The sequence below is a fragment of the Mauremys reevesii genome, linkage group 4, assembly GCF_016161935.1.
Source record: "Mauremys reevesii isolate NIE-2019 linkage group 4, ASM1616193v1, whole genome shotgun sequence".
Lineage (NCBI taxonomy): Eukaryota > Metazoa > Chordata > Testudines > Geoemydidae > Mauremys > Mauremys reevesii.
Window position 1 is genome coordinate 145,858,028 of NC_052626.1, and position 25,037 is coordinate 145,883,064.

At 52.5% G+C, this 25,037-nt stretch overlaps 1 pseudogene; it reads right to left on the reverse strand.

Annotated features, from left to right (window-relative positions):
• Positions 1-10,103: 10,103 nt before the first annotated feature.
• Positions 10,104-25,037, reverse strand: part of LOC120403131 — a 29,037-nt pseudogene continuing 14,103 nt past the window's right edge.

The window sequence follows — 25,037 nt, forward strand, 5'->3', positions numbered from 1 at the left end:
TCATCGTGTCTGAACAGCTCACAATGTCTCCCATAGTTACCCTCACAGCCCCACTGACTAAAATTATGCTGTCATTGAAAAAAAGATCTATGCCATTGTCTGGGCTGTCAAGCAACTTAAACTGTTGTTGTCAGTAGCTACTGGTGTGGTGCTCTGCTCTTGCTCGATGATGATGACAGTTGGCTGCGTGCGTGTTCCCTCTGCGCAGGTAGCTGACACAGCAAATCCCAAGAGAGCCCCCAAAGACCACAGACTCTAGTGAGGTGCAGAAGGAACCCGTCAGGTTTATTGTCAAACAAAGCACAGTAATAGTTTCCTATAGACTCTACAGGACGTACTACGAATATGTGCGCCCTGGCAATGGACACAGCTCAGTCAGTGGCGGGACTTCCCACTGCTCCCTAGGCTGGACAAAGATACGCACTCAGGGACCTACTTTTATACAGTTACAGGGCAGATTACTCATCCCTCCTGACGTACTGAGGTACAGCCCCTTGGCTCATTAGGGTGCTGTCTCCCCTTGGATCATCTTGTTCCAGACAAACAGATCTATCCATCGTGCTGTCCTGTCTTTAAGATGCACCTGCCTGTTCCTTGTTATGTCTGTGGAGTGTCCTGATGTCATCTGGGCACAAGTTCCTCTTCTTGCTATTTCTGTGAGTGAGGCCTGCCTCTGGCTCACAGCCCAGCTTTTGCTTAGCAATGCCTGGAAGTACTTTGGTTCAAGCTTCAGGCCTCAGACTAGGCCTCTGACGCAAGAGTTTATGTTTCAGGGCCTCATCTTACTACACCTGTATTTGTGTAACAAAAAAAAAAATCTCTTTATTAAGGGATCTTGCTCTTCTGAGATCTCAACACCTGGAAGACCATCTGGCAGCTAAAGACTTTGAACTAGGGAGATTGGTCTGAGAAGTCTTCTGAGTTGGCCGTTGGGAGAGTGGATTCCCTTTAATGAGCCATTAGCATGTCTGGCTACTCTGGTTGTGGGTGTTCCCAACCTCACAATATATTTCAGTAACACAGGCATAGTCAAAACTTCATAACTTCCCATACAATAATAGCACATATAATCCAACAGGATATTCATGTTCAACAATGATAAAATGATACCTCACAAGGAATCCTTTGTAGGAAACATATCCTAATTATATGACAGTGGTGAATGGGCGGGTGGGTGCTGCTCTGAGGTACAAAGTGTCCCAGGATCTCACTAAATTGGGTGACTGGGCAACAAAGTGGCAGATGAAATTCAATGTAGACAAGTGCAAAGTAATGCACAATGGAAAACATAATCCCAGCTGTGCATACAAAATGATGGGATCTAAATTAGCTGTCACCAAAGATCTTGACGTCATCATGGAAAATGTTCTGAAAACATCCACTCAATGTGAAGTGGCAGTCAAAAAAGCGAACAGAACGTTAGGAACCATTCAGAAAGAGAGAGATAATAAGAAAGAAAATATCATTATATAAATACATGGTACACCGGCACCTTGAACACTGCATACAGTTCTGGTCACCCCATTTCAAAAAAAGATCTGTTAGAATTGGAAAAGGTATAGAGAAGGGCAACAAAAACTATTAGGGGGATGAAACAGCTTCCATTTGAGGAGAGTTTTAAAAGACTGGGACTGTTCAGCTTAGAAAAGAAACAACGAAGGGGGGATATGATAGAGGTCTATAAAATCACGAACGGTGTAGAGAAAGCAAATGGGGAAGTGTTATTTACTCCTTCACATAACACAAGAACCAGGGGTCAGCTGATGCAATGAATAAGCAGCAGGTTTAAAACAAACATAAGGAAGTATTTCTTCACACGACACACAGTCAACCTGTGGAACTCCTTGCGAGGGGATGTTGTGAAAGCCAAAAGTATAACTGGGTTCAGAAAAGAATTAAATAAGTCCACGGACTGGAAAAGGGCAAATGTAGTGCCAGTCTGTACAAAGGGGAAGTAAAGACAACCCTGGGAATTACAGACCAGTCAGCTTAACTTCAGTACCCAGAAAGAGAATGGAGCAAATAATAAAACAATCAATTTGCAGACATCTAGAAGATAATAAGGTGATAAGTAACAGTCAGCATGGATTTGTCAAGAACAAAGCATGTCAAACCAACCTAAGAGCTTTCTTTGACAGGGTAACAAGGCTTGTGGATGGGGGGAAGCAGTAGATGTGGTATATCTTGACTTTAGTAAGACTTTTGATATTGTCTCGTATGTCCGTCTCATAAACAAACTAAGGAAATACAGCCTAGATGGAACAACTATAAGGTGGGTGCAAAACTGGTTGGAAAACCGTTCCCATTCTTCCACTGTACTCTGTGTGGATTTAGGCCTTAGACGGAGTATTGTGTCCACTTCTGGGCACCACATTTCAGAAAAGATGTGGACAAATTGGCAAGAGTCCAGAGAAGAGGAACAAAAATGATTAAAGGTCTAGAGCAGGGGCTCTCAAACTGGGGGTCGGGACTCCTCAGGGGGTCACGAGATTATTACATGGGGGGTTGTGAGCTGCCAGTCTCTGGCCCTCAAGCAGGACGGAACAGTCAATAGTCTGGGAGCCCTGGCCCTCCAGCAAGGCAGGGAACCAAAATGTCTAAGGTCTCTGGCCCTCAGGCAAGGCAGAGCAGTAATCAGTCTAGGAGCTTTGACATCCTGGCTCTGCCCGATAGTCAGATAAACGCAGGCCTCTTGGCTTAAGGTTGAGAGGTGGCCACCCAGTGGTGGGGTTCCCAGCAGGGGGATAGGGGGACCTGGCCCTACCCTACTCCATCGGGTCCCAGCCCAGGGCACTAACTGTGGTGGAGTGTTCTGCTACTGGGTCAGCAGGGAATCCAGCCACAATATGCTGACCTGGATTCAGGCAGCAATGCAGCCGGACTACAGTCAGCTGTCCCTGGGCTACTTCCTCCCCTCCCCTCAGGGTGTAACTGGATCCCGGGGTCATCCTCCATCTCACTGGGATATACGGCCAATGGTAGTCCCAGCAGCTACTCAGTGGCTGGCAGCTCAGGCGAGTCCTCGATGCAACACAAGTCCTCCTCAGTGGGGGAGACGTATCTGTCTCCCTCAGGAGCTCCAGCCCAAATGAGCTGCAGGGCCCGACTTTTGTACTTCTTGTCCCGCCCCCATGCTTCCGGCAGGGTGGGTGTGGTCTTCCTGGCTCTGCCCACTAGGGAGCAGATGGTGGTTCCTCCTTGTCAATCTTAGAGGGAGGCCGTGTCCCCTTGCTATACGATGATTCTATGCAGGATAAGTCCATCGATGGCTGTTAGCCAAGATGGTCATAGATGCTACCCCATGCTCTGAGTGTCCCTAAGCCTCTAACTGCCTGATGCTGGGACTGGATGACTAGGGATGGATCACTTGATAATTGCCCTGTTCTGTTCATTCCCTATGAAGAATCTGGCATCGGCCACTGTTGGAAGCCAGGACACTGGGCTAGATGCACCATGGGTCTGACCCAGTATGGCCGTTCTTCTTTTCTTACATTGTTTAGTCCATGTTAAAAAAAATATGTGCACAGCTGTTTTGCTGAAAAGCGCTAGCGCCCCCACGCTTTGGAGCAGGGGTTTGCAAAATGGAAGGTGCGGTGACCCTTGTATCTTTTGCCATTCCCGTGAAAATCCACCTACATTCGGCCCAGTTATGAGCATTGACTGCATTTATGTCTGTTCAGTCTCTGTGCTGCCCATCTGTAGTTCTAATCTGTCTGCGGTCTCTCTCCCAGCCGCTCCAGCCGCATGTGGACCAACGGACTGGAATTCCTGAGACCTGCTTTCTATTTCAGGTTCCTGCTGCATCACCTTGGGTAAATCACGTCCCTGCTCCGTGCCTCAGTTTCCCCTCTCTCTGTCTTGTGCCAGGCAATGTTTCTCACTAGGTGTGGGTGCAGCACCCAGCACAGGGGGGACGCCAGACCTTATAGTCAGATGAACGGGAAGAATCTTGGTTGATCAACACTAAATGCTCTGCCAGCTGAGCTGAATTTTCCACACACTTCTGGGGAGCGGGGCTGAGGACCCTCAAACACCCAAGACACTCAAGTCTCTCCAAGCTGAGCTAAATTGCGTGCCTACCTGGAGGAACCAGGAATGGGAGTGTGGGCTTTCACGCAGCCTCCTGCTTGCTGAGCTAACGGAAAAGCTCCTTTCAGCCTCTCTCAGGGAACTGCAGCCACTAGAGGGCGACACTGTGGAAAACGGATGGACGGGGCACAGGCCTCTAGGGGAGTGACATGGATCAGCGGGAGCCCCAGCTCATTCTGGTTAGAGCCACAGTCGCTCGGTCAGTGGGCTCGGTGTGGAGAGAGGGGAACACCGGGCTCCAGCCAGCCGGGAGCTGCTGGGGTGCCTCTTCCCAGCCTGGAACTGGCTGCTCCCCACCCCAATCTCTGTCGCTCTCCTTGCTCCCCCTCCTATCCCTCCCCCCAAATCACAGGAAGGAGTCTCCGGCCTGAGCTCTGCTGAAGGTCTCGCTGGATGGACTGTGTGACCCCTTCTGGCCTCAGCCGTCTATGAAACGTATTTTATTTATTTTAGCCACCTGGGGGAAAGAAAGTCTCTGTCCACATCAAAGGGTCGGCTTTTTACACAAACATAAGGTCGCTCTTGTTAAAAGCTAGGATCTGTACCCCGCAAATCACCAGCTTTAAACACCAAACATGCAGAGATTTGTTTTCATTGAAAAAAATAATCATGAAGGTGGCACGTTTCGCATATGCCAGTAGGTTGCCCGGGGAACGAATCTCTCTGTGTGTGCCCAGCTCAGACAATGCCAAGGAGAGCTGCCCCTAGTCACACCCACCCAATCCTTTGCCAATCAGCCTCCCCTGCCCTGGAGTCTGCCTCCGTGTGTCCCCAGGGCGGGGGCAGCCTGGGCAGCCCCCCAACATCCGCCCAGCCTACACTTGGCACCCTGCCAATGTGCCCCTCCGGCCCTGTGGGGAGACAGCACAACGGTTTCTGTGCTGGGTGCTGGGGCGCAGGCTCGCTGCGGAAGGAGCCGGCTCTGGGGACTGAGGACTGAACAAGGGATTGAGGAGAGGCCCGGTGGGGAGTTGTTCAGTGCGGGCTGCTGGATGCAGGAGGCTCCCTGAACTGCGACAAAAGAGGGGTCAGAGGGCCCTGTGCTCCGGGCTGATCACGGGGTTTCTATGCTGTGCTCCAGACATCTAAGAACCCTGCTGCTTTTGCAGTGCTGGCTGAGAGTCACTGCGGATGCTGAAGCTGGGGGTCACGGCATTGCTCCGTTTGGGGGTACAGGTCTCTCCCCGGTGTCCAACTCAGGCAGACTCGCTGCAGGGAGCTCACGGTGTGTAGCAGGGGTGCTGGCGGCTCCACGGTTCAGACCAGGAGGTGGTGAAGTCAAGTGGCTGACCCCAGTGAGAGAGCGGGACCCGAAGGGGGCTGACACGCGAAGGGCTCCTCCCAGGGACCGTTCCAGAGCCGTGTGAGAGCACCGGGCCTGTGGATCTGTGACACCACAGGCGCCAGCTTCCTCCGGGCCCCAGGGGTGCTCAACCTCCCGCTCTGCTCCAGGCCCTGCCCCCACCCAACCCCTTCCCCACAAGTCCCTGCCCCGCCCCATGCCCGCCCCCACCCCAGCCCTTCTCCCACCCCTACCCGACCTCTTCCCCACCTCTTCCCACTCCTGCCCCACCCCGGCCGTACACCCACCACCCCAGCCCTTCTCCCAAGCCCCCACCCTGCCTCCTCCTGCCCAGTTCCGCCCCCTTCCCCGAGCGTGCCCCATCCCCACTCCTCCCCCTCCCACCTAGTGCCTCCTGCATGCCGCGGAACAGCTGATGGCAGCGGGCGAGAGGCGCTGGGAGGGAGGGGGAGGAGTTGATCCGTGGGGCCACCAGCAGACAGGAGGTGCTGGGGGGAAGGGAGGGAGCTGGCTGCCGGTGGGCGCTAAGCACCTGCTCATTTTCTTCCGTGGAGCACCCACGGAGTCGGTGCCTATGCGTGACACCTTTGTTTTGACGAGGCTGTTTGATGCCACTGGTTTCAGACACAGGGCCCAGTCCCTGAAGGGAAGAATGGCAGGGCATGAGGGATAAACAGGAATCGTGAGTAGGAGCAGAGAGGTTATTGTACCTCGGCATTTGGCCTTGGGGTAACCCTTGCTGGAATCCCGTGTGACGGACTCAAGGAGCTCAATGTATTTAGTTTAACAAAGAACAAGTTAAGGGGAGACTTAATCCATAGGGAACAGAAATTTCATAACAGGGGCTCTTCAGTCTAGCAGAGAAAGTTCTAACAAGAGCCAGTGGCTGGAAGTTGAAGCCAGACCAATTCCGACTGGAAATAACTGGAGTGCTGCAGGGCTGGTTTTGTTCAACATCTTAATTAATGATGTGGATGATGGGATGGATTCCACCCGCAGCAAGTTCATGGATGACACTAAGCTGTGGGGAGAGGTAGATACGCTGGAGGGTAGGGATAGGGTCCAGAGTGACCTAGACAAATTATTGGGCCAAAAGAAATCTGATGAGGTTCAACAAGGACAAGTGCAGAGTCCTGCCCTTAGGACGGAAGAATCCCATGCACCACTACAGGCTGGGGACCGACTGGCAAAGCATCCGTTCTGCCGAAAAGGACCTGGGGATTACAGTGGATGAGAAGCTGGATATGAGTCAGCAGTGTGCCCTCGTTTCAAGAAGGCTAACAGCATATTAGGCTGTATTAGTCGGAGCAGATCGAGGAAGTGATTATTCCCCTCCATTCAGCACTGGTGAAGACACATCTGGAGCACTGTGTCCAGTTTTGGGCCCCCGACTACAAGAAGGATGTGGACAAATTGGAGATAGTCCAGCGGAGAGCAACGAAAATGATCAGGGGGCTGGAGGACATGATTTATGAGGAGAGACTGAGGGAACTGGGATTATTTAGTCTGCAGAAGAGAAGAATGAGGGGGGATTTGATAGCTGCTTTCAACTACCTGAAAGGGGGTTCCAAAGAGGATGGATCTAGACTATTCTCAGTGGTGGCAGATGACAGAACAAGTAATGGTCTCAGATTGCAGTAAGGGAGGTCTAGGTTGGCTATTAGGAAAAACTTTTTCACTAGGAGGGTGGTGAAGCACTGGAATGGGTTCCCTAGGGAGGTGGTGGAATCTCCATCCTTAGAGGTTTTTAAGGCCTGGCTTGACAAAGCCCTGGCTGGATGATTTAGTTGTGGTTGGTCCTGCTTTGAGCAGAGGGTTGGACTAGATACCTCCTGAGGTTCCAACCCTAATCTTCTATGATTCTATGATCGTGTGTAACATTCTTAACAGGGAGGGTAAATAACTTTTGGAACAATTTACTAAGGGCCACAGTGAATTCTCTATCACTGGCGATTTGTAACTCAAGACTGGGTGCTCTTTTCTCAAAGATCCACTGCTCTGCTTCAAACCAGGATGAATTCAAGGCAGTCCTATGGCCCGTGTTAGGTCAGGCTAGATCAGGGGTTCTCGCAGCAAATGTTTTGGTGGCCTCAGAGTGCAGCCACCAACTCTTGCTGGTGGCTGCTCTGACAGTTTTTCCTAATATACTTAATTAACTTTAGGAAAATCAAATCAATATGCATTCCCATGTCCAAATCACTGTAATTTATTTACATTTTTTTCAGACTAAGTAATAAATATAATGTACAGTTGTCTCTATTCTTTACTGGACCTAAACAGAACAGAATCACAAATAATGTGCTTTCCAAGTTTTGCTTGTTGGGTAGATATTTTTTTCAGACTTGCTAGCTCATAAGTCTGCTACTGTGAAATCTGATAGCTGTATATGCGTTAATATCACTTTTCACAGCAGACTTACTCAGCCCCGGCAAGCTGGGGGACAAATTAAGCCCTAGATGGAGAAGTGGAGGGGGAGCAGGGAGGTGGAGGGCTGAAGCAAGCAGCGGTGGGCGGGGCAATGGTGTGGGGGGGTGCCTGTGGCTGGAGCCTGGGGTCTGGCTGCGCAGCTGGGAGCTGGAGTGGTGTCAGGGGCATAGTGCGGGGTAAGCCCAGGGCCAGAACTCTTTAGAACGTGGGATTTTCTCCTAACACCACAACCAAGTCACCTCTCGATCTTTCTTTCAATAAGCCGACCAGACTGATCGCTAGCTGCCATCACTTCCTGCTAGGGCTTGCAGCTCCTAAGAACTGACCTCACACAGCTCGGGGTCCGTACCAACCTCTCATTCTCTCTAGCCACAGCGCTTGGCCTCCTCACCTCATGTGACAGGGAGTTCCACAGGGTAAATCTGCTGGGGGAGGGAATTTATTTTGTCCTTTTCAATCAGGGTGAAGGGACTTACTCCCCACACCGGCCCTGAGCGGGTTGACTTAGGCCAGGCAGACCCAATTAAGCGGCAAACGGGAGAGATTTAGGCTATGAGGCGGCTGCTAATTGGATGCAAGTTCATTTGTGAGGGACCAGGGCAGGGGTTTACATCAAGCCAAGAGACTGGTACCAGGGAGAGGGCTGCAGGGTGAGGAAAGGAAGGGCAGGAATCCATGAGACCTAGGAGAGAGGGGGCTGACTAGGATGAGGGGAAGCAAGGTAGGGAGTGGTCCAGGGGTGAGAGCAGTGAAGTTAGGGAAGATGCAGACCTTGACTGCTTGGTAAAGGGCCCTGGGGTGGAATCCAGAGAAGAGGATTCCCCTGCCGGGGGTACTGCCAGGAGAGGCCAGCTAGCAGGCTGTCTGGGTCATGGCAGGAGGGACAGGATCAGGGCAGAGGGTGTGAGAACAGTTGAGTGTGGTTTCTCTGGAGAGATTTGGAATGTATCCCACCCTGGCAGAGGAACCCGCTTAGTGAGCTGGCCGGAGGAGCAAGTCATGAAGAGGTAGCAGCCAGCGAGAGAGGGGCCACGGACTGAGAGTGCCAGAGAGTAACAGGATGCAACCACTGGAAGGGGTGTCAGCCAGGCAGAGGTAATCCCCAGAGTGGCCAGGAGGAGGCGCTGTCGAGCGGCGAGCAGAACGCCCCATGACAATAAATTGTGCAAGTGATTTCATCCCCTCACGAGGCCTGAAAGCCTGGCCCCGAACCACACCCCAACTCCCTTTCCTGCCCACAAACGCACCCGCTGTATTTGGGGACGGTTTGAAATGCCCGAGACCTCAGGCAAGGCAGGCGAATGACTCCGAGAGCTTGGCTTTATTAGATGTTACCCAGCAGCACCTCGAGGCCCTGACTGAGACGGGGACCCTGGTGCCGCACGGAGCCCAGCTGAGATCAAGGCGCCTCATGACTCTGGGAGTGCCACCTTCACAGTGAGAGTCAAGCCGTGCGCCAAACGGCTCCCAGTAGAAATAGAAAATGGCAGGATAGTTATCCCCACGTTACAAGTGGGGAAACTGAGGTGGAGAGAGACTCAGCCCTTCTCACTCTAATGCACTAGATCCCACCCCTTCCCGCTGCTGGGAGAGAACCCAGGAGTCCTGGCTCCTGCCCCCTTGCTCTAACCCCAATCCCTTCCCGCTGCTGGGATAGAACCCAGGAGTCCTGGCTCCCGTCCCTGCTGCTGTAACCCACTAGACCCGACTCCCCTTCCACCACTGGGGATAGAACCCAGGCATCCTGGCTCCCGCCCCCCTGCTCTAACTCACTAGACACCACTCCCCTGCCACTGCTGGGAGAGAACCCAGGAGTCCTGGCTCCCATCCCCCGTCCTGTAACCCACTAGACCCCACTCCCCTCCCACCACTGGGGATAGAACCCAGGCGTCCTGGTCCTAGCCCCACACGGATACTCTGAAGGGATGTTCCAAGTCCAGATTGTCATGTGGTGTGTAGATCTGGAGCAGTCCAGGGGGAGGGGATGTGGGCGGGGCTATTGTTTGGGGGCATCGGGGGGAGAGGCATCGGTCTGGGCCGGCTCGGCCCCATCACCCTCCATCCTCTGCTTGTACTGGCGCTTGAAGAAGCCGAACTGGAAAGAGACAGAGTGGAGAGATGGTGAGAGCCAGCCGGACAGAAGCAGATGGACTCACACCTGGTGGGGGGATGGGATGTGGGAGCCCCCCAAGTAAATACCCTCTCCTCCCCACCAGCTGGGAGGGCCAGAGGCCCGCCCCAGGGTGATGGGCAGTGGGGAGGGTCCAAGCCCTGCCCCTCTCACCTTGTAGAGGGCTGCGGTGATGAGAGCCAGCAGGATCAGGCCCCCCACGCTGCTGCCCACAATGATGGGCAGGTAGTTATAGACCTCGGAGCGCTCCACCACCGTCTGCACCTGGGGGAGAGGGACTGTGAGATGGGGACCCAGGAGTCCTGGCACCATCACCCACCTCTGCTCTAACACACCAGACCCAGAGCAGGGACAGGACCCAGGAGTCCTGGCTCCCAGCTCTAATCACTAGCCAATGCTCTCTCTATCCCGGGCGCAGTCACTCTGGTACCTGGCGCTGGACGAATCCCTCCTTCTGGGTGTATTTCTCCTCCTCGTATTCAATCCGGGCCTCACTCACCAGACTCACTTTCTGCTGCTGAGTCTGGAACAGAGAAGTATCAGAGGGGTAGTCGTGTTAGTCTGGATCTGTAAAAAGTGACAAAGAGTCCTGTGGCACCTTATAGATTAACAGACATATTGGAGCATAAGCTTTTGTGGGTGAATACCTGTGGGATTGTTGTGCATGAGAGTGTGAGAAACTGACATGCAAGTTTCTAGGATGAGGCTAGTTCTTATCTGCTGGTAGGCAGTAACGGGATAATAAATTAGAAGGTTAGACAGAATGGCAATTACCCAATGAAGTTACAGTTGTGCCTGTGTGTACCTTATTAACCAATTAGCAACTGCTTGATTGCTTGAGCTTAATTGTATATAAGAGCATGCTGGAGAGAAATAAAGGACTTTGCTGCCAATCACACTGATTGTTGAGTTTTGTTCATGTACGCCTGCGATGCAACAAATGGTGACCCCGACGTGATTCGTATCGAATGAAAGTGTCGGTGGCCTGACCCAGGCGGAGAAGCCCTGAGCCCAGAGGTGAACGGCCAGGAGCCTGAGCCCAGAGGCGGGCAGTGCTTATCCGGCGTGATTCGTGACGAGTGATGATAGTGTCAGGAGCCTGAGCCCAGAGGCGAACGGCCAGGAGCCTGAGCCCAGAGGCGGGCAGCTGGGAGCCGCGGCGGGGAGTGCTGGAGAAGCCCCCGGGCGTCCGAAAAGAGAGGCGCACCTGAGCCCTGAGGAGAGCGGCTATAAGCCGCGGAGGAGAGGGGCGGCTATAAGTCGCGGAGGAAAGCGGCGGCTATAAGCCGCGGAGGAGAAGGGCGGCTATAAGCCGCGGTGGAGAAGGGCAGAGCAGCTAACGTGAGTACCGCTGTATCAGCTGAAGAAAAGATAACACAGAAGCCTTTATTGCACATTATGAAGCGGCAGGGAGAAAGGCTCCCCTTTGATATGTTATCCCGCCTGCTGCGGTGGGGACAGAGAAGGGAACCTTTTGTTAAGCCGAGTACAATTTTTAATAAAACTGTGTGGGAGCGGCTAGGCTCCAAGCTTTGGAAGTCGGTGGCTCAGGGCGATAAGGAAGCCTTTTCCCTGAGTCCAGTATGGAATAAGACAAAGAAGATAGTAAAAACTCTCGTGGCCGAGTCAGGAGTCCAGGCGGCCCTTTTTAAGCTTTTCCGCCCAACGCCCGAAATGCCTTCTGTGTTGTCGGTTGGAGCCAGGGAGTTTTTCGGTGGCAAGGACACGGTGATACCTTTGGCTTCCGACCTGGATAATGTTGCCCCTGTTATGGTTCCACTACCCTCCAATACGCCCGAGCCTATGAAAACAGCTTTGCCGTATGCACCCCCTCCCAAGCCATGCCGTGTCCACGGGACCTGGGGGTGTCACGAATGCGGGGAAATAAAGGAGGCTCGGGTGAGACACGTGCCATCACAGGTCTATCCCAATTTGATTACGCCTATTCAGTTTACCCAGTTTAATGCCCTTTATAAGAAAATGGAGCGCCGGGGTCAACAGCTGCAGGCCATTAATAATAAGTTAGATCAAATGCAAGGTCTTCCAGGATCATCGTGGAAAGAGGGGGAGCTGGAGAGGCTCCGGACCGCCCTTCGGGCACTCGATGAGGACGGGAAAACTTTGGAGTGCATGGCGCAGGCAGAGGCTCATGCCGTGGCCCCGGAGGTCGTTCGGACCTACAAGCAAGTAAGTTGTTTTGGCAGCAGCCCGGAGAAGGCGTCCTACGCTGGCTGGTCTGAGCCGGGGACAGTGCCGGGAAAACCGTTATGCTTCTCCGGTATGAGCAGCAACAGCTGGGTGTTCTGACACAGGCTGCACAGATTAAAAGAAGCCAAGCAGGGAAGGAGAGAGAACAAAATGATTTAACCGAAGAAAAGCTCATTTTTTTCTCGCCCCAGTCAAGGACGCACATTGCTAACAGCTAAGACTTGGCGAACAGCCCAGACTAAAGAGAGCTTGACTGGGCCCAAAAAAGCTAATGAGAGCTGCAAAATTCTGCCAGGCACTAATGGAATGTGTTAGCTGTCTCCTTTCACAGGTATGGAAGAGCTGCTCAAAGATCTTAGCAGCCCTGGAACCAGGAGTCTTGGAACCAGGAGACTGACTGCTTGGACCCATGATTTTTATTGCAAAAGACCCCTTTATATTAGGATGATTCTACTATTGATGATTGGCCTATTTTTTTTTTATTATTAATTTTATTTGGCTTTATTGTGCTTCTAAACAGCAGGAAAAAAGGACAAAGTGATGTGCTGGCTAACCTCTCCCTTGTCCGCTGCAGGGTAGCCCCCATTGTGTTATTGGATTTTTTTTGTTGTTTTTTGAAAGAAGCAAAATTACTACAGGATGATGTTCTGGTAAATTTCCCCCGTAGAAGCTGAACCACGACGGTGGTGGAAAAGAAGAAAAAACATTCACGTTGTTGATATTGTCAAAGTCCAGAAATTCCTGACTAAAAAGACATTGAGAACTGACCCTGGTGAAGAAACAAAGAATTGTATGCTGGCAGGAAGAAATTTGGGACTCCTGCTGAGCAATGTGATATTAATTGGATTTTGGGTTTTATTTTACAGGCTGCGTCCTGTGTTTTGGATACATTTTTTTTTTAGCATGTATTGCCCCCCCCCTATTTTGGTAGCCCTCCCTAATTGGATTGTAAATGATATGCCCTTATTTTGTTTTATTGTTGAAGCTCCGCTAAGCCCAGTATAGGTTGGAGTTGGTGAGTTACATGTTGTTTTTGTCATTAGTTTCATGACCCAGAAGCTATTGGCAGAAATGGTATGGGCTATTACTGAGGCTGCGGAAGCGTTGCCGTGGGAGCTAGTATGTTTGACATTTTGAATGACCAGCTGATGGCCATTCGGAGTGATTTTGAGCACCAGGATAGCCCACTGCCCTTACAGATACATTAGGAGTACCATCTGATCTGGGGCTGTAAAGATATACCTGGACACTATCTGGGTGGAAGTGTGATTATTTGCAGTGCTCCTCCCCAGCATGTGGACCGGTTGGGTTGGGGGGTGAGGGCTCTTACATACCGAACCCTGCCGGGTTCATGGGGAGGATGATTGTGGAATTAATTACCCCAGCTTTCTAGAGTTTCATTGTTTGTTGTTTTTCAAGTTTGAGAAAACTCAGCCAAAGGGTTTGTTGAGTATTCTCAAGGGGGGAGTTGTGGGTTATTTAGGAATAAATTTAGGTAACATGGGAGAATGGCTTTGAATTTATGTGACCCGAAGTACCTTTATGTAAAGTGCTTTTGTTAGCCTTATTAGATTTTTGTTAATTTTGTGTTATGTGCTGATTATTGGCCGTTGTAGATTGCTTGATATTAGATGTAGCCCCCATGGTGGGAAAGTACAGATAATTGCTTGCTGTAGAGACTAGAAGGGTGGGGGCTAGTTAAGAAGTACACCCTCCTAGCTAAATTGATAGTGGAATAAGTTGGTGTTCATGTAAGGAACGGTTTAGCAAGAGGAAAGAGGGATTGGGCCCAGGTGGGTAGGCAACAGACAGAGAATCTGAAGAGGAAAAAAGGATCGGGCCCAGGCGGCCAGGCTACAGACAAAAGCTTGGGAATTTCAAATATTCAGGGGGATACTTGGAATGGTGATTTAAGTTGAGAAAGGTTGTTGTTGGAGTACAAGCGAGTAATTTAAGGCAGAGTAAAAGTTAATTTTGTGGTTGCTAAAGGGAATAATAGCTGAATTTTGTAAAAATGCTAAGAGAAAGGTTTTTGGTGTTTTGAAATGTTTGTAAATAATTTTAGGCAAAGAAATTAGTTTGCAATTGTTTGGCCATAAATAATTTTGTTGCATTAGCTGAAGAATGTATATAGTGCTATGTAATTGAGATTGTATTAGGTTTTATGGGCATATAAGTGGTGATGTTTTTGTTCTTTAGTGTTTAAAAGCAGAAGTTAATAGTAAGAAATTTTAAGCTGTGATTAGCTTTGGATTTTAGAGGTAAGCTAGGAAGCAATTGTATTATTGTAAATGATTTAATTGATGATGTAATTTCCTTTTTTTTTTTGCCTGATAGTAATGAGGGTATTTGTATATTGTATGTAATGATTGCTTGCCCAGTAGGGGTAGTTTTGTTTTTGTTTTTTAGATATTAAAGAAAATTGGTGTTAGCTGCATAGCATTTAATGTACCATGCATTTATTTATAGAGTTTACATTTATGTTTTATGTTTTATGTTTGTTTGTGATATGTGTTTTCTGGCCAGAATTGTTGTGGTGTTGTTGAGATGTTTATGTGGTTTATGTTGTGTTTTCTGCTGTGAACCCCCCCCCCCCCTCAGTGTCAGTTTGATCACCTGACACATGAGGGATGGATTGGTAATAGAAATTTTGTCACAATTTGGTGTGCAATAGAGAATGGGGGAACCCTGCAGAATTTATATTATTTATTTGTTTTACCCTTGTTGTTTTATGTTTGTTTTGTTTGGTGTTGTTGGTGTTATATGTTGAGAATTGCATGGTTACAGGTGAGCCCTACAGCATAAGATAGATTATTTGTTTTTGGTTTTGTTTTGCATGCCTTTTGCTATAAAGTTTGGTGTAGTTTATTGGATGTTTTTAATTTTTTTTTGTGTTTAAGAATAGGGGGGAGATGTCCGGTTGCATCTTCCCTATGCTGCCTTGGTGGAAAATTACAGCAGCGTGGTTACAAGAACAGAGGGATGAGATAAAGTTGTTATGCCAGAGCGAGGCAAATGCCAGGCGGCCTAGCTGAGATTGTTTTCAAGGTCCCAGGTGGATTCCGGCGAAGTGGGCCCGGCCTTGGCTGATTTTGGCGCAGAGTGCCATAAATACTACGGCCTTTTGCTTGCCCCATGTTGCTGCAGTGGAAGCCCTTATTGGAAACCTGCTTTGTGGGTGTTTTCACATTGGCAGAACCCTCCTGGCCCCTTGGGCCACTTGCGTTACCTGGAGGAGGGATGTATAGGTAAAAGTAGGGCACTGCAGAAGATATTGTTACGGTTTAGTTAGGCAGCTGGTGTTTAGATTTGCTTTTAGTTTTGCTGTGTAATAAATTGTAGTAATGTTATGCTATGAGCTGGGAATGTTTTGCTGTGCCTTCCCTTTTTATTATGAGAAAAGGGGGGAGGTGTGGGATTGTTGTGCATGAGAGTGTGAGAAACTGACATGCAAGTTTCTAGGATGAGGCTAGTTCTTATCTGCTGGTAGGCAGTAACGGGATAATAAATTAGAAGGTTAGACAGAATGGCAATTACCCAATGAAGTTACAGTTGTGCCTGTGTGTACCTTATTAACCAATTAGCAACTGCTTGATTGCTTGAGCTTAATTGTATATAAGAGCATGCTGGAGAGAAATAAAGGACTTTGCTGCCAATCACACTGATTGTTGAGCTTTGTTCATGTACGCCTGCGATGCAACAAATACCCACTTGTGTCCATTCACCCTTTTACGTAGGGACTGTCCAGTTCGGCCGATGTACATAATGGAGGGGCGTTGCTGGAACATGATGGTGTACCCAGAAGCCTCCTGCTGCAAGACAAGCCCAGGAAAGAAACCAACAGGACTCCACTGGCCACCACCTACAGTCCTCAGCTTAAACCTCTCCAACGCATCATCAGTGATCTACAACCCATCCTGGACAACGACCCCTCGCTTTCACAGGCCTTGGGTGGCAGGCCAGTCCTCGCCCACAGACAACCCGCCAATCTTAAGCATATTATCACCAGCAACCACACACTGCACCATAGTAACTCTAACTCAGGAACCAATCCATGCAACAAACCTTGATGCCAACTCTGCCCACATATTTACACCCGTGACACCATCACAGGACCTAACCAGATCAGCCACACCATCACCAGTTCATTCACCTGCATGTCCACCAATTTAATATATGCCATCATATGCCAGCAATGCCCCTCTGCTATGTACATCGGCCAAACTGGACAGTCCCTACGTAAAAGGATAAATGGACACAAGTCAGATATTCGGAATGGCAATATACAAAAACCTGTAGGAGAACACTTCAGCCTCCCTGGACACACAATAGCAGATCTAAAGGTAACCATCCTACAGCAAAAAAAACTTCAGGACAAGACTTCAAAGAGAAACTGCTGAGCTTCAATTCATCTGCAAATTTGACACCATCAGCTCAGGATTAAACAAAGACGGTGACTGGCTAGCCAACCACAATAGCAGTTTCTCCTCCCTTGGTGTTCAACCCTCAACCGCTAGAAGAGGGCCCCATCCTCCCTGATTGAACTAACCTCATTATCTCCAACCTGATTCTTGCTTGCATATATATACCTGCCTTGAAATTTCCACTACATGCATCCGATGAAGTGGGTATTCACCCACGAAAGCTCATGCTCCAATACGTCTGTTAGTCTATAAGGGGCCAGAAGACTCTTTGTCGCTTAGAAGAGAGAAATTTACCATCCCTGACCAGAAATGACACAAACCAGCCCAGAGCGTTAGCCCAGAGGGACCCAGAGCAATTTACAGGCTGTTCACACTGGGGCAATCCCTTGCCCAGCACTGAGATGCAGCCACCTCTGGGGAGGGGAAGAGAAGTTGTTCACATGGCGTGCAAGGGGAATCCCTCATCTGGTGCCAGGAGGCAGTGGCAGCTCTCATACCTGGGAGACCCATTGGAAGCTGACGTTCCCTTTGATCATGAACTCCAGTGGCTGCTGCATTTCCAGGGAGGCGATTCTGCACCGGATCTTCTTACAGGTGGCCACAGAGCAGTCCTGGGGGGTGGAAGGATATCGCCGGGTGAGGCAGGGGGTGTGCAGGGACCCAGCATGACCATGAGGGTCTGGGTCTGTTTATAGCAGGGGTCCCTCACCCAGCCCAGCTCCCCACTCGCTGTCTGTGTTAGTTGTGAGGGGAAGGGGCTGCTGGGATCCACACCAGCCTGTACTCACCAGCAGGGGGCGATCGCTCATCTGCTTCACAAAGTCCTTTGAACCGGGCGTTTCAGCCAAACTGACGCACTGAGCCAGCTGGGGCTGGGGAGGGAGAGAGACATGATGTTAATGGGGTCGGGAAGGGGACACGGGGCCTTTCCCCTCTAGGGGGCACCAGCTCTAATCCGGCCCTAGGACAGGAGACTGGCTGGTTTAGGGGGTGGGGACATGGTGTGTTTCTCCTGTAAGCAGCCTGTCCCAGCAGGGGGCGCTGTAGGGCAGAGAAGGCGTCACTGGGCCCATCTCACACACACACAAGGGCAGGGAGAGGCAGGTACCTTGGAGGGGACGACCTCAGAGGCGTCCCACACCTGGACCCCGCTCAGCTCCACGGGGAACTGGAACGTGACCGAGATGGGGACGCTTCGCTGCCGCAGGTTCTTGACCTGAAAGAAACAGACTCTCCATAGGGCACTGCAGGAAGAGAACCGAGGAGCTCTGATCCCCAGCCCCCGCTCTAACCCTCAGACCCCACTGCCCTGCCAGAGCTGGGGATAGAACCCAGGAGTCCTGGCTCCCTGCCCACCCCCACCCCTCCATGCTTTAATCCACTAGATCCCATTCAACCAGTTTTACTCCCTTCCTCTTGCCCTATTGCCCCTCTCACACTCTGCACCACCAGCCTCACCTCGTACCGATGTGTCACTGGCACACTTGTCCCTGCCTCCTTGGAGGAGAAGTTGACGTACTTGGTCGACTCCTCGAGGCTGGGGGAGGAAAAGGATGGAAAGAAGGAGAGAGGTGGGAGTGTGATAGATGGGGCTGGAGAGTGGGGGTGGGGTGCCATGTCCAGAAGGGGGTGCTGTGCTACAGGGAGGTGCTCAGTAGGGGGCGCTCTCCTGCAATCAGCGCTGGCACCTATGACCCTGTGTGGCGCTACAGGGCGCTGTGCTGCAGGGAACAGGGGTCCCAGTAGGGGGCGCTCTCCCCCCCATCTCCGTACTGACCTACCTGGTGAGGATGATGAAGATGCCGTACTTGACTGGCAGCTCCGCCCGGTGCATCATGCGCTCGGTGATGGGGCCGCCATTGTCACTGGGGGGAGGGGAGGGCAAAGGAGAGAGATGTGAGGAGACGCAGGCAGGTAACTGTGCAGGGAGGCTGCACCACAGGCCTCTGCCTGGCCCTGCTCTGTGCACGGCCCCCTCCCACTGCTCCCCACCCTGCCCCCCGGCCCTGCCCAGCCCCCTCACCTGCTGGCCTTGGCCGTGATCTGCAGCTTGTTCCCCAGGTCGGCCTCAGACGAGATGTCGAAGGTGGCGATGAAGACGGCCTGGAAAACACAGGGCGGGTGAGAGTCAGGGCCTGGGGAACTGCCAGAGACTGCGGGGGCGGGGTCAGGACACCTCTCAGGATCAGGACGACGAAGGCCCAGTGGTGTCACGCTGGGTCCGAGGGGACGGGCAGGGGGGCAGCCATGACCATGACGCTGGCTCCTTCTCCTTTCCTTGTCTTTTACGGAGCCACGTTCCCCCCCCCCACCCCGAGTCACGTCTTTTTTAGGACCCCAAGGGGGAGGGAACAGCCCCTCCCCTCATTATTTTCTCCCCCAGTGAGGTCTGATTTCCAGCCCCCCCAGGTCTGGCCCTTGGTTTGCAGCCCCGGCAGGGCCTGACCTCAGCCCCGGAGTGACCTCAGGGCTCTGTTTGCACTGACTCGCCAGGCTCCCTGGGGCGTTTTCCCCAGCACATCTCTTGTCACGGGCTGGGCTGACCCCAGGGAACTGCCCCTCTCTGCCCACAGCTGGGCTCACCCCTGGGGAGTTCACAGGCCAGGGCCCATCCCTACCTCGGCCCCGCTCCTGAAGATGGGGTGGTTGATGTGGCAGGTGCTGTTCCTCTGAGTCTGCTCCTCGGAGCCCACGGCCGAGCTGCACCTAACGGCCATGGCCCTCCTGTTAGACTGAGCACAGGGGACCAGCCAGTGAGAGATGGGCCCACAGGCCCCCCCTGCTGAGCCCCCACCTGCCCCCTGCAGCACAGCGCCCCCTGCTGAGCCCCCACCTGCCCCCTGCAGCACAGCGCCCCCTCCTGAGCCCTGCCTGCTTTCTGCACCGGCTGGTCTCTCATATCCTGCCCCACATGTCTGCAGTGCTTGGGGGGACTGGGTGGTACCTGGAGCAGCAGGACCCGGCGGTAGGACAGCGCGGCCGGGTAGAAGAACTGCACCGTGGTGCTGTAGGAATTCTCGCCGTGATTCTGGATGGAGACGGTGGTGTTGAGTTCCGGGGTGACCCCCACCACCAGGGTGCTCAAGCTAAGGGGGAGACAAAGGGGGGAGCTTCCTCAGGGCAGTGCCTTGACAGCTCTGTGAGCTTCCTATAATGGTTCCCACTCAGAAGCCACATGGAAATCTGGCATGATCTGAGGCCTGATGGAGTAAATGGGCCCCACCATGGAGTGTGGAGAAGGAGGCAGCAGGGGGTGACTTACCCTGAGAAATTGAAGGAAATTTGTAGTTCATCAGTGCAGACTTTGTCACTGCCACAGTCCTTCTCAAACGGGAGCTAGGGAGAGATCCGGGAAGGGGGGAGGGGGAGAAATCAGGGAGCACGGTGGGTGTGAGGGAATTGGAGCAAAACTCAGTCAACATTGGCACTCACCCTACAATCTTAATTGTCACTCTCACCACCAGTACAGTCTGAACTAACACCGTCACCATGATATACCATCACACTCACAATAACTGCCCCCAACACTGTCCCTGCACCACTGCATTCACAGCCTCAACCACCACCAGACCCAATATTGATTTGACAGTGTCACCAGCAGTGTAGCTGCACCACCCTCTGCCAACACTATGAAGTGCACAACCAACTCTTCCATCACCACAACAGCCAATAAAGTGTTAATCAACACTGTTACCAGCATCATAACCACTACCATCTCAGCCAACACTGTAACCAACACCATTACAATCTCATCAACCACCACTAAAAATGTAGTCTGAAACAACACTATTACCAACAATGCACACACTGCAATCGCAACCGATGATGTCAGCAACACCTCTATAGTTTCAACCACAACCACAATTAGAATCAACACAATCTGAACCAACATTGGCACAATAACTCACCCACTCTACCTAAGACTACACTTCGGCCAACATTACCGTCTAAACCGCAACCACCTACCAGTACAGTCCTAACAGTGTAACTTACAACACAGCCACAACATCCTCAACCAACACTCACCAACACCACTACAATCTCCCCACCACCAGAAATACATTCTGTATCAACATCAGCCTCAACAACACAGCCACTATAACTCTGCCTCACACAGTCACCAAGATCAGTATAGTCTGAACCCAGCAATGTCAACAACAACAAAACCACTATAACCTCACCTCACACTGCCATCACAACCACTACAGTCTAGTTTAAACCAAGGTTTCCAACACAATCACTACAACCTCAGCCAACAACCACACCAAGATCACCACCGTCTGAATCAACAATGTCACCAACAACACAACCTCTAAAACCTCAAACACTCACCCACACCACAATCTCACTCATTAACACCAAGCATTGATACAGTCTGCACAGGCACTGTAACCAAAGGCACACACACTAAAACCTCTGCAGACAGTCACAAACTCCATTGCCTGGCCCTGGAGGCCTTACCGAGCCTACAGACACCAGTGCGGAGTCCTCGCTCAGGATGGGTCTGAGGCGACCGGCAGCAGCGATGGGCTCCCCCGTCAGGGTGTAGTTGAGGCGCAGGGTGATGGGGGTCAGTGTGTCCTCAGGGCAGAGCTGTGGAGACAGAGAGACACTTAGGGACCCATGAGCAAAGGTGGGATCTATAGAGAGGTTTGTTCTCTGGGTGATTTGGGAGCAAGGGGCAGGGTTGGAGGGGCACACACAGCAGGAGGGGAAGGAGCTGGGAACCCCCACACTCACAGGTAACTTTATCTGATGCTTCTCACATTTCTTCTCAATGCCGAGCCGCAGCTCCCTGCTCAGGACGGGGCCGGTGGAGTCAAAGGCGGCTCGGATCTTCGTCCGCCCGGGGTCCAGGGACAGGGTGTACTGGATGGTGCTGGAGATCCCATTGCCTACCACAGAGGAGAAATGAGGGTCAGAGAGACGTGAGAGCAGGATCATTAATGGGATACAGATATGGGGCCTTTCCCCTCCAGGGGGCACCAGCTCCAATCCAGCCCTAGGGCAGAGGGACTGGCTGGCTCAGGAGGTGGAAATGGATTATGGTTTTTTTCCGCTCTAGGGGACACTGTCTCTAATCCAGTTCCAGGAGGGGGCACTGGCTGGCTCAGGGGGGTGGGGAATGAGACACGGGGCCTTTCCCCCTAGAGGGCGCTGGTTCCAATCCAACCCCAGGGCAGGGGACTGGCTGGCTCAGGGGGGAGGGGAGCAGGGGGTGGGTTTGGTCTGACCTAGGCTGTCCTTGGTGCTCTTAGTGACGGTGAAGCAGACCTCTGCCCTGCTGGCCTCCGTGTTGAGCTGCTCCTGCTCCTGGCAGTTGAAGGCCGAGGTGGGGATCGTGGGGGGCTGGAAGCTGATGGAGACCCCGACTCTGAGCACCGGCCGGGACCTGCCATGGGGGGAACAGAAACATCACCCAGCTGCTCCCTGCAATGGGGCGAGGCCCCCTCCCTCCCCAAAGCCTCCCACCCAGCCTGGATGTGCTCACAGCACCCCAAGATGATGGGTTATGGACAGGATCGGCGCCAGGGTTTCTGGCGCCCTAGGCAGAATTCGGGGGGTGCCATTTTGTGCGCTCCCCACGGGGCGCGCAGGAGCTTCTGGTTCCACTCCCATAGTGCTGCCGAAGAAGGACCCTCCGCCAAAATGCCGCAGGCAACAGCGGCAGTCATTGAGCTGCTCAATTGCCTGCCGCTGTTTCCCGCGGCACATCGGCAGAAGGTCCTTCTTCGGCGGCGCGACGGGAGCGGAACCGGAAGTTCCTGCGCGCCCCGTGGGGAGCACACAAAATGCCGCCCCCGGAATCCTGGCGCCCTAGGTGACCGCCTAGGGTCACCTAATGTAAGCGCCGGCCCTGGTTATGGACACACAGCTCTGCTAGAGGAGATGCTGGGGGCAGAGAAGGGAGCAGCAGAGCTGTCATTGTGCCATTCTCCAGCAGGGGGCAGCAGTGATGCACACCTACTCCCAAACCCCCATGTACTGCCACGTGGAGCAGCACAACAACACAGAGTAACTCACTTCAGCAGCAGGATCTGCCCTTGTGCCCCCACCGCGATGTCTGGGAGTCCGTCCCCCGTCAGGTCTGTCCCGCCACTGACGGCCTGGGCAAAGTACTGCAGCCTGCTGGGGAACAGTGACCCCTTGATGCGCTGTGGGGCAGAGAGAGCAGTAAGGGGTGGGGAAGGGGCGGCTGTGCTGTATAATGGGCACTAGGGGGCAGCAGAGGGTGAGGGAAGGGAAAGCAGCTGCTACAGGCTAATAGGCACTAGGGGGCCGTGGAGCCCCAGGATGTCTCTTTCAGGATCTGTGATGACCCCTCCGTGCAGGAGCTGGGCTCACCTGTCTGTACTGGGGACTGAGGCCTCCCTTTTCCCCATGGAAGATGTACAAGGCCCCATGATTGTCATTCTCCAGGGGGGCCCCAATGGCCACGTCCGTCCATCCGTCCCCGCTGATGTCCCCGATTTCAGACATGCTGGCCCCAAAGCGACCGAACGCCTGCTCCGTCTGTCCTTGCAGTGTCTTGGTGCAGATCAGTGTCATCCCCTGCAGGCCCCATCCAAAGAGACATGTGGGGAAAGGATCAGCACTGACAGCCAGCAGAGAGTGCCCCCTACTGACCCCCTTTCCCTTTCTCTGCAGCACAACACCCCTTGGTGCCGCTCTGGGGCATTGGGGCCAGCACTGACTGGCAGGGAAGAGCGTTCTCTAATGATCCCCCCACCCTGCTCCCTGGAGCACCAAACCTGCTACTCCCATGCTAATAGTCCCAGCATCACAACCCCTTGTCAGTGCAGGCAAAGAAGAACCCCAGGCCATCCATCTTCCCCCTGGCTGCATCCTCTTTCTTACCGACCAGTTAATCGGGCAGTTATAGACCCGTCCTCCATTCAGACGTGTATGGTACATGGGGGCTCCAATTAGAACCAGATCCGTGTTCCCATCTCTGTCGAGGTCCACAGCGCACAGTGTACCCCCGAAATACGAGCCAATCTGGAGGGGCAGATAAGTCACCCCCTCAATTTAGTCACTTCCTCCTTCTTCTCCCACTGGGACCCTTCTCACCCTATGGGACTAAGGATTCAGTCCCAATACTCATTCCATCCTTAGACTCACCCTCCTGCTGCACAGCAGGTGGCGCTATCGCTGTAAGTGTTCTTGAATGCATAGGCAGTTAGATCTTGGAGAGATGCTGAATGCTAGTTGTGGTGCAATTCTTTTTAGAGGTTGTGCTAGCACGAGTAAAGTTTATTCACTGACTGAGCCACTGTTATAAATTGTGTTCAGCTGGAATGTATAGGCAGTTAGATCTTGGAGAAATTCACTTGTTAGTGTAGTGTGATCCTTTTCAGACACTGTTAATATCACTAGCAACGTTTTTTTCCTTGCCCGAGTCTTTCTGGCCCAGATCCACAAAGGGACTTATGTGCCTAACCCCCAGACTTAGGTGACACTGTGATCCACAAAACCTCTGCCTGGCTGCTGCTGACCCCTATAGGTGCCTAACCTGAGTTGGTGCCTAAGTTTTTGCAGTAGAAGCTCCTTATGTTGCTGCCTCAAGGGCAGGGCATGTGCACTGCTGTCTGACGCGCACCAGCCAGTTGCCCATTTCACACAGGGGACCGGGAGTGGGGGGGAGGTGGATGGGGCAGGGGTCCTGGGGGGGCTGTCAGCGAACCGGGGGGGTGGATGGGGCAGGAGTCCCCGGGGGGAGGCTAGGGAGTGGGGGCCAGGCCACGACCCCCTCCACTAACCGGCCCTCCATACAATTCCAAAACCCGATGCGGCCCTCAGGCCAAAAAGTTTGCCCGCCCATGAGCCAAACACAAATATTACACAATGTCAAAATCTTACAGGCTTCCTCCAGCCCTCTCCTTCTCTCACACCCACACTCCCCATATTAGCAGTAGTGCTCCCCATACCTGTTCTCCTGACAGCTCCGATCTGGGTGTCCATTCCCCACCCTTGGTATCTCGGCTGAACAGGACGACTTTGCCGGTGTGTTGATAGCGAGGGGCCCCGACCACGTAGCTGCTCTGCCCATTGGCTGTGATGACCTGAGACGAATAACCTCAAAGGAAGAGAGGGACGTGGGGAGGTGAGATGGGAAACAGCCGTACAACAGTGCTGCACAGAACTTTCCCAGAACTGAGATGCAGCCAGCTCTGGGGTGGGGCACGGGGGCTATTTAAATAGGTAAGGGAAGCTCGGTGGGTTTGTTCTTACCGAGGTAAGCATCATTCATGTCAGTGGAGGTTCTGGATACGTTGATGAAGCTCGGCTTCCTGCTGCTCCGTACAGGTATATCCCACCGGACCAGTCATAGGCTCCCACCGCTCCCAGCACAGGCCCGTCCTAAACCAACACACACGGCAAAGGGGACTGATTACAGGAAACAGACAGCGCAGAATGTATTTACTAGACAAGGCCAGAACCTGCAGCACAGCGC